Source organism: Oncorhynchus clarkii, unplaced genomic scaffold, assembly GCF_045791955.1.
Source record: "Oncorhynchus clarkii lewisi isolate Uvic-CL-2024 unplaced genomic scaffold, UVic_Ocla_1.0 unplaced_contig_9304_pilon_pilon, whole genome shotgun sequence".
Classification (NCBI taxonomy): domain Eukaryota; kingdom Metazoa; phylum Chordata; class Actinopteri; order Salmoniformes; family Salmonidae; genus Oncorhynchus; species Oncorhynchus clarkii.
In genome coordinates, this window is record NW_027260395.1 from 1 (window position 1) to 8780 (window position 8780).

Genomic DNA, 8780 nt, shown 5'->3' on the forward strand with positions numbered 1-8780 from the left:
TGTCTCTCCCTCCCTCTCTAGACTGACACCCCTCCCTCCCTCCCTCCCTCTCTAGACTGACACCCCTCCCTCCCTCTCTAGCCTGACACCCCTCCCTCCCTCTCTAGACTGACACCCTCCCTCCCTCCCTCCCTCCCTCTCTAGTCTGACACCCCCTCCCTCCCTCCCTCCCTCTCTAGACTGACACCCCTCCCTCCCTCCCTCTCTAGCCTGACACCCCTCCCTCCCTCCCTAGACTGACACCCCTCCCTCCCTCCCTCCCTAGACTGACACCCCTCCCTCCCTCCTCCCTCCCTCCCTCCCTCTCTAGACTGACACCCCTCCCTCCCTCCCTCCCTAGACTGACACCCCTCCCTCCCTCCCTCCCTCCCTCCCTCCCTAGACTGACACCCCTCCCTCCCTAGACTGACACCCCTCCCTCCCTCCCTCCCCCCTAGTCTGACACCCCTCCTCCTCCTCTAGACTGACACCCCTCCCTCCCTCTCTAGACTGACACCCCTCCCTCCCTCTCTAGACTGACACCCCTCCCTCCCTCCCTCCCCCTAGACTGACACCCCTCCCTCCCTAGAGTCTGACACCCCTCCCTCCCTCCCTAGTCTGACACCCCTCCCTCCCTCCCTCCCCCTAGACTGACACCCCTCCCTCCCTCCCTCCCTCCCTCTCTAGACTGACACCAAAGTCCTTTCCCATTATTGATGTGTATTCTATTAACGATCTGTGTTGATTGTTGTGTGTTTTAGTGTTATCTTGTCCATAAACTGCCTACAGTGTAAGGAAACCAGTATGTCATTTTGTTATTAGGGTGAACTAACTTGTTTTTAAACTACAACTTTGTTGATTGTAATTGTGTGTTATCATCATCTGATGGCTCATATAAATTGTTACTAGTGTCTTTTCCACAGCAGTAAAGTGAAAAAGAAAAACAATCTGTACAAATGTTTCATTGATATCGACTGTATGCAGATATGACCTGTATTTACTGTCTGTCTGATGTTCCCGTTCATACAGGAGACGTGACTATTGTGGATCCTCTGGGGAGCCTCAACAACATCATGAAGCTGACTAGTTCAGAGAAGAGTCTCTCGATTCCCACCGGGAACCAGTATGAAATATGGTGAAAAAATGTCTGCGCTCACTGCTAAGTCACTTTGGATAAGAGCGTCTGCTAAATGACTTAAATGTTAAGCCTTACCGCTGCTCTGTCTGTGGGGAAATGCTGTGCTCAATCAACCCATCTGAAAGTATGCCAGCGCACACAAGAGAGAAGACATTAGGTTGCCATAGTCACCATTAAAAAAACACGTGAAGTTTGTAATGATTTGGGGGTGAAGGGGGCCCACTAGGTACTTACACATCCATAAATCACTTACAGTCCTCGTCTTATTTAATGTAAGCCTGCTGAAATGTATACATATACACAATGTCAGTCCGGAGTTCACGCCAGTCAAACTCAATCAAGCCCAGATAAAGTATTTGAAATGATTTCAGTCACAATGTACACAATGTTAATTAACAATGTAATACTAAGTATGTTTAAACAATGTAAAATACAAATAAAAGTTTGTTCATCACAGAATGGTTATCAGTAATTATGAGCTGTCTTTTGCCATGTGATTTCATTCTTTAATTGTGTCTGCATGTATGTGTGTATGTGCAGACATGCATGTTTGTGTGTGGTTGCGTGTACATGCATGTGTGGTGCAATGCATACATATGTGTGCGTGTTCTCTGATATATACAGGGAACTGCCAAAAGAGAAGGAAACACTACATTTGGCAAGTAGGTGTATAGAAAGCAGGTGCTTCCGCAGGTGTGCTTTTCTGAGTTAACATCATATAAAAATGACCATTATTTTGGCTACAAGAGATCTCTTTGACTTTGATATAGGGGACTTTGATATAGGGGTCTCCAAGGAGCACGGGGGGGAGGGGGGTTAAAGTGTGTGTGTCAGTCATCAGATCACAACCGAATTGAACACTTATGGGAAATTCTGGAGTGGCGCCTGAGAGAGGGTTTTCCCACAAACATCAACAAAACACAAATGATGTAATTTCTCGTGGAAGAACGGTGTCGCGTCCCTCCAATAGAATTCCAGACATTTGTAGAATCTGTGCCAAGGAGCAGTGAAGATGTTCTGGTGGCCGCAAAGCCTCATGTTGGTGTTTCCTCTATTATACCTGTATATGTACTACTACTACTACTGTTCTCTACTTACATAAACAATGTATATAACAACATATGTATACAAACATATAGAACTGACTGTAGCCTAGGGCTTTAACATGCCCTAGACCGAGGCTACACAGGTTACCTATAACATCATTTCACCTGTGACCTATAAAAACACATTTCACATAGGTAACCTGTGTAGACTAAGGCTTTAACATGCCCTAGACCGAGGCTCCACAGGTTACCTATAACATCATTTCACCTGTGACCTATAAAAACACATTTCACATAGGTAACCTGTGTCGACTAAGGCTTTAACATGCCCTAGACCGAGGCTCCACAGGTTACCTATAACATCATTTCACTTGTGACCTATAAAAACACATTTCAGATAAGACATGTCTTTTCATTTAATTACGCCTTTAAAACTTCACATTTATTCCTGGTTAGTTTCATTGATAAAGATTTATGTCTCACAATAAAAATGAATTTATCTCAAATGCTCACATGAGATCTGCATGAAGATTTAAGTTACCATGGAAACATATTTAGTCTTAAATATTCTGAAATAACTTAACCATATTGGTAAAGGGATATAAGGACTTGAAATTGGCTCCTGCTTTACTGTGACTGGGAGCAGTGGGGTGTTCCAGAGACCAGGATCCTTAACTTATCTCTTATCTCTTAACTTAAACCATTTGATCTCTTAAATCAGGGGTTTATTTTGTATGTATAAAACACAACACTGTGATTTCAGACAATTTAAAGCCACAAATCCTTGTTTTGTGATTCAGTCCAATGCGGAGGAAACATAACCACTCTCAAAAACCACAGTAACCACTCTCAAAAACCACAGTAACCACTCTCAAAAACCACAGTAACCACTCTCAAAAACCGTAGTAACCACTCTCAAAAACCACTCTGTGCTCCCAATTCCTCTGGGTGGAAAGGAAATGAGGGATAACAAGCCAGTTGCACAACTAAATGCCTTCAACCTTCCACATCTAAACACTCTGAATCACAGAGGTGCGGCGGCCGCCTTAATCCACGTCATATGTGCCCAGGGAGCAGTTGTTGTTGGGTACTAACTGGCTAGCTCAAGGGCAGAACAGCAGATTTTTTTCCTAACCTTTGCCGACTCAGGGATTCAAACCAACGATCTTTCTTTTACCGGTCAAACGCACTTAACCGCTAGGCTACCTGCCGCCCTCTGGGTTTGTCTGCGTGTGTGAGTGTTTGTGTCTCTCTCTCTCTGGGGGTTAGATTGTAAGCAAAACAACAAATTGATGTCTTCTGTAGGTTAAACAAAGTTATTCTCTATTCATAGACAGAGCTAGAATCGTCTTGAGGACATTCAGCACAGAGTACATCACCTGCAGGATGTCAATGTCCTTTCTTATGTTTCAACATAGCTACTAAATAGGTGAACCTCTCCCTGCATATATCACAGCTGTAAGGCTTCTCTCCAGTGTGAGTGCGCTTGTGTACAGCCAATGCGTCGGTTCGGGAAAACCTCTTCCCGCACTGATCACAGGCATGAGGCTTCTCTCCGGTATGAGTTCTCTTGTGTGCAGCCAGGTTTTGTGACCGACTGAAGCTCTTCCCACAGACAAAGCATGGGTAAGGTTTCTCCCCGGTGTGGGTTCGCTGGTGAATCACCAAAGAATTGTACTGAGAAAATCTCTTTCCACATTGATCACAGACGTAAGGCAGCTCGCCGGTGTGCACACGCTGGTGTGTTGTTAAACCTTGGCGGAATATGAAGCTCCTGCCGCAGTCGGAGCAGTGGTACGGTTTCACTCCTTGGTGATCTTCATGTGCGTTCTGAAGTTGCTTGGATGGTTGAAGGTCTTCCCGCACAGGTCGCAGACAATGGACTTCTCTTTACTGTGTCTCTTCTGGTGTTTCTTCAGATATATCGGATGAGAGAAACAATGCCCACACTCAGAGCAGCGGTAAGTTCTCTCTCCCCGGTCATGGGTCAGCTGGTGAAATTTAAGATTACCTTTTGTAGTAAAACACGCTCCACATTTAGAGCAGTGGAAGGGCCTTTCGGCAGAGGGCTTGTGTTTATATTTGTGTGATTTCAGTAAACTGGCGTGAATGAACCGCATTCCACAGACTGAACATTGGAATGGTTTTTCTTCAGTATGCATTCTCATATGGAAATTAAAGGATGCCGAAATACAAAACTTCTTCTCGCAGTAGGAGCATTGGTAAGGCCTTTCTGCAGCAGGAATGTGTGTTTGCTCGTGGGCTTTCAGAGTGGATTTCTGAGCGAAACTTTTCTTGCACTTGGAGCATTGGAATGGTTTCTCTCCTGTGTGTTTTCTTTGATGGTTTTTGAAGGTTGATAAAAAACTGTAGCTCTTCCCGCATGCAGAGCAGTGGTAAGACCTTTCTGCGGGAGGCTCATGTACCGTTTTCTCATGTATTTTTCGATAGTGGTTGTTTGCAAAACCTTTCCCACACTTGGAGCATTGGAATAGTTTATTTTCAGTGTGGGTGCTTTGATGGATTTTCAAGCTTGATAAAACACTGAAACTCTTTCCGCAGTCAGAGCAGTGGTGAGGTTTCTTCCCCGTGTGCATCTGCTGGTGAATCTTAAGAGTCATTTTTTGACTGAAAGTATCCCCACACTGTGAGCAGCGGTAAGGTTTCGTATGGATTCTTCTGTGCATTTTGAGTGTTGCTAGACAGCCGAAAGTCTTCTCACACTCAGAGCAGCAGTGGTGTGGTTTCTTCCCTGTATGTCTCTGTGGTTGTTTATTGAGGTGTTTTGATGTGGGGAGACTCCAGTCTGTGTTGTCAGCATGAGGTTGTTGTTGAGGCTCCCCAGAAGATCCATGGTTGCCACGTCTCTCTCCTGTGTGAAAGAGACAAACAGTGAATACAGTTTGTCCAACAGAAGAAAGTGACAAAATACTGAGGTGTTACAGTCCCTTCCAAGTATTCACACCCCTTGATTTTTTTCCACGTTGGTTGTGTTACAGCCTGAATTTACAAACATATTCCCCATAATATCACGGTGGAATGATCTTTTTAGAGATTTTTACAAATTAATAAAAAATGAAAAGGTGAAAAATCTTCAGTCAACCCATTTGTTATGGCAAACCTAAATAAGATCAGGAGTATAATATTTATTTTAAACAGACCTTGAATAACCCTTGGAACCTGGTGAAGTTATTAAATACACTTTGGATGGTGTATCAATACACCCAGTCACTACAAATATAAAGGCGTCTTTCCTAACGCGGTTGCCGGAGAGGAAGAAAACTGCTCGGGAATTGAAGACTAATGGCTGTGATAGGAGAAAACAGAGTGAAAAGAAGGAAGCCTGTACAAGGCTCTGCATCTGTCCTCGTGCTCCTAGACCTTACTGCCGCTTTTGACACCATCGATCACCACATTATTTTGGAGAGATTGGAAACCCTAATTGGTCTAACATGGACAAGTTCTTGCTTGGTTGTCAGAAAGATATAATTTTGTCTCTGTGGATGGTTTGTCCTCTGACAAATCAATTGTAAGTTTCGGGGTGTTCCTCAAGGTTCTGTTTTAGGACCATTATTTAGTCTATTTCTTGGTGATGTCATTCGGAAACACAATGGCAACTTTCACTGCTATGCGGACAACACATTGCTGTAAATTTTGATGAAACATGTTGAAGCACCAAAATTGTTTACCCTGGAAGCGGATGGGGTCAATTGTTTTACTTTTAAACTGTGACAAAATGAAGATGCTAGTTCTAGGTCCCAAAGAAACAGAGAGATCTGCTGTTTGATCTGACAATTAATCTTAATGGTTGTACAGTCGTCTCAAATAAAACGGTAGGACATCAGCGTTACCCTAGACCCCATCTTTGTAACATTGCTACCCAGATAAGCACTACATGCACTTCAGTTACTGCTGCTAACCACTGTGGTGGAAATGTAATATTCATGATGTACTATACTGTTTAATTAGACATACTATGCTGTTTTACTTAGAGATTTTTACGATCGGCAGGAATTTAGCTATGTGGGAAGTGCAGGGAGGAACAGAGAATGGTGGCGATATCCGCTATCTTGATCTACATAGACAAGCTAAATTACTTTTTACAACTCTGTTCCCAGGGCCTGATTCTGCACATCTGCTAACCGTCACAAAGATAAAAGGATGTACTTACTTTAAGAGGAGATAGATAACTTTGTTCGTTGAGCTTTCAACACTTAACTACTCTTAGTGATGGTTGATTGCTTCATTTTTGCAAATCTTATACTAAATTGTTTTTTTTTAAGAATCTGCAGTCTCTCTTACTATAGAATTCTGCAACACCATGGCTGCTAGAATCTTGACTAGAACCAAAACAATAACTATCATATTACTCCAGTGATAGCCTCTACACTGACTTCCTGTTAAGGCTAGGTAATGGAATGATGTGAGAGATAGAGGATAGACAGAGAGATGGGGCAGAGGCAGAGAGAGAGAGAGGTAATGAAGTGATGTGAGAGAGGGAGGATAGACAGAGAGATGGGGCAGAGGCAGAGAGAGGTAATGGAGTGATGTGAGAGAGGGAGGATAGACAGAGAGATGGGGCAGAGGCAGAGAGAGGTAACGGAGTGATGTGAGAGAGGGAGGATAGACAGAGAGATGGGGCAGAGGCAGAGAGAGGTAACGGAGTGATGTGAGAGAGGGAGGATAGACAGAGAGATGGGGCAGAGGCAGAGAGAGGTAATGGAGTGATGTGAGAGAGGGAGGATAGACAGAGAGATGGGGTAGAGGCAGAGAGAGGTAATGGAATGGTGTGAGACAGAGGATAGACAGAGAGATGGGGCAGAGGCAGAGAGAGGTAATGGAGTGATGTGAGAGAGGGAGGATAGACAGAGAGATGGGGCAGAGGCAGAGAGAGGTAACGGAGTGATGTGAGAGAGGGAGGATAGACAGAGAGATGGGGCAGAGGCAGAGAGAGGTAACGGAGTGATGTGAGAGAGGGAGGATAGACAGAGAGATGGGGCAGAGGCAGAGAGAGGTAACGGAGTGATGTGAGAGAGGGAGGATAGACAGAGAGATGGGGCAGAGGCAGAGAGAGGTAACAGAGTGATGTGAGAGAGGGAGGATAGACAGAGAGATGGGGCAGAGGCAGAGAGAGGTAATGGAGTGATGTGAGAGGGCAGAGGGGTGCATTGCATGTCACTGTGCTCTATGTTTAACGAATCTACAATGAAAAAATGTATTGATGTAACTTACAAAACGTTGATATCAAACTGCACTGTAAATTAGACAACTAAACTTCACAATGATACTTAGAACCAAACAAAAGGTATCCTGCTGCACATACTTTGATGAATCACGTCTCCTTCCTCCTCGTCTCCTTCCTCCTCCTCGTCTCCTTCCTCCTCCTCCTCTCCTTCCTCCTCCTCGTCTCCTTCCTCCTCCTCGTCTCCTTCCTCCTCCTCCTCTCCTTCCTCCTCCTCCTCTCCTTCCTCCTCCTCCTCGTCTCCTCCTCCAGCAGTTCCTCTCAACCCTGGTGTTTTCCTGCAGTCGACCAGCCGCACAGACACCCTCTTCAGACCCTGCAGTAAGGCATTACCAGGAGAGGACCCACTCACTCTCTTCAGACCCTGCAGTAAGGCATTACCAGGAGAGGACCCACTCACTCTCTTCAGACCCTGCAGTAAGGCATTACCAGGAGAGGACAGAGAGGGGGACCCACTCATTCTCTTCTCTGGTGCGTGTCTCTCTGGTGCTGGTTCTGCCTCCAGCCCTTTGCTAGGCAACAAATCTCTGTCTTCCACACATTCTTCGTTGCAGTCTACAGCATCCTCGTCATCAAAGGATTGGCTGGGACTTATGGGTTCCCCCTTCAGCCTTTTGCTAGGTAACCAATCCATGTCCTTCTGGTTCTCGTCTTCATCACAGTCTACAGCATCATCATCAATGGATTGGCTGGGACTCAAAGGTGCACCGATACCCTCCTCCTGTATCTTCCTGATGTCCTCTTTCAGTTGGAGTAACCAAGACATTCCCTGCTCCTCCGATTCCATTGAATCTGCATTTTCCCAAAGTTCCTCCAGGATTTTACGGCACAATGAGTGATGGTGATTGTTTCCTTGAACATCAGAGCCATCCTTGCCACCGATTCCACTGCGTTCACACAGGCAGCGTAAATTGTCGTTGGTTAAAGTGTATAAACTCTGTTCCATTTCATCCATCAACGTTTCCCTCTCTCCACTCATATTGTCCTGCTCACGTGGCAACAACAGCAATGAAGTCAATGTCAAGACTGATATAGTTCAGTTAGATGACCTGTAATGAAAATGAAAGATTAAAACACATTAACGATTGCATCTGTCATTTCACCCTAAGATTTTGCTTCTTTTTACTTTGAGTGTTAAATTAGTTTAGGAATATTCAGGCATGTTTAAATTAAATATTCATGTTGGTATAGTCACAAAATGACATGAAAAGGCTATGCATGTCAAGATGACATGGTGGTTTACATCTATTGTGTTTTGCCTTAGTTTGATTAATACCTAGGAACTAAGATGACATCATATATGAAGGGAACCATTTCAATTACGGCGGGCATGGGGTCCCTACTTGCGGATCTTCACAGGGGAACCCAGGCAGTG

The 8780-nt window shown here is 44.8% G+C and overlaps 1 pseudogene; it reads right to left on the reverse strand.

Annotated features, from left to right (window-relative positions):
* Positions 1 to 2945: 2945 nt before the first annotated feature.
* On the reverse strand, positions 2946 to 7554 carry LOC139401392 (zinc finger protein 658B-like; annotated as a pseudogene).
* Between the last annotated feature and the right edge of the window lie 1226 nt (positions 7555 to 8780).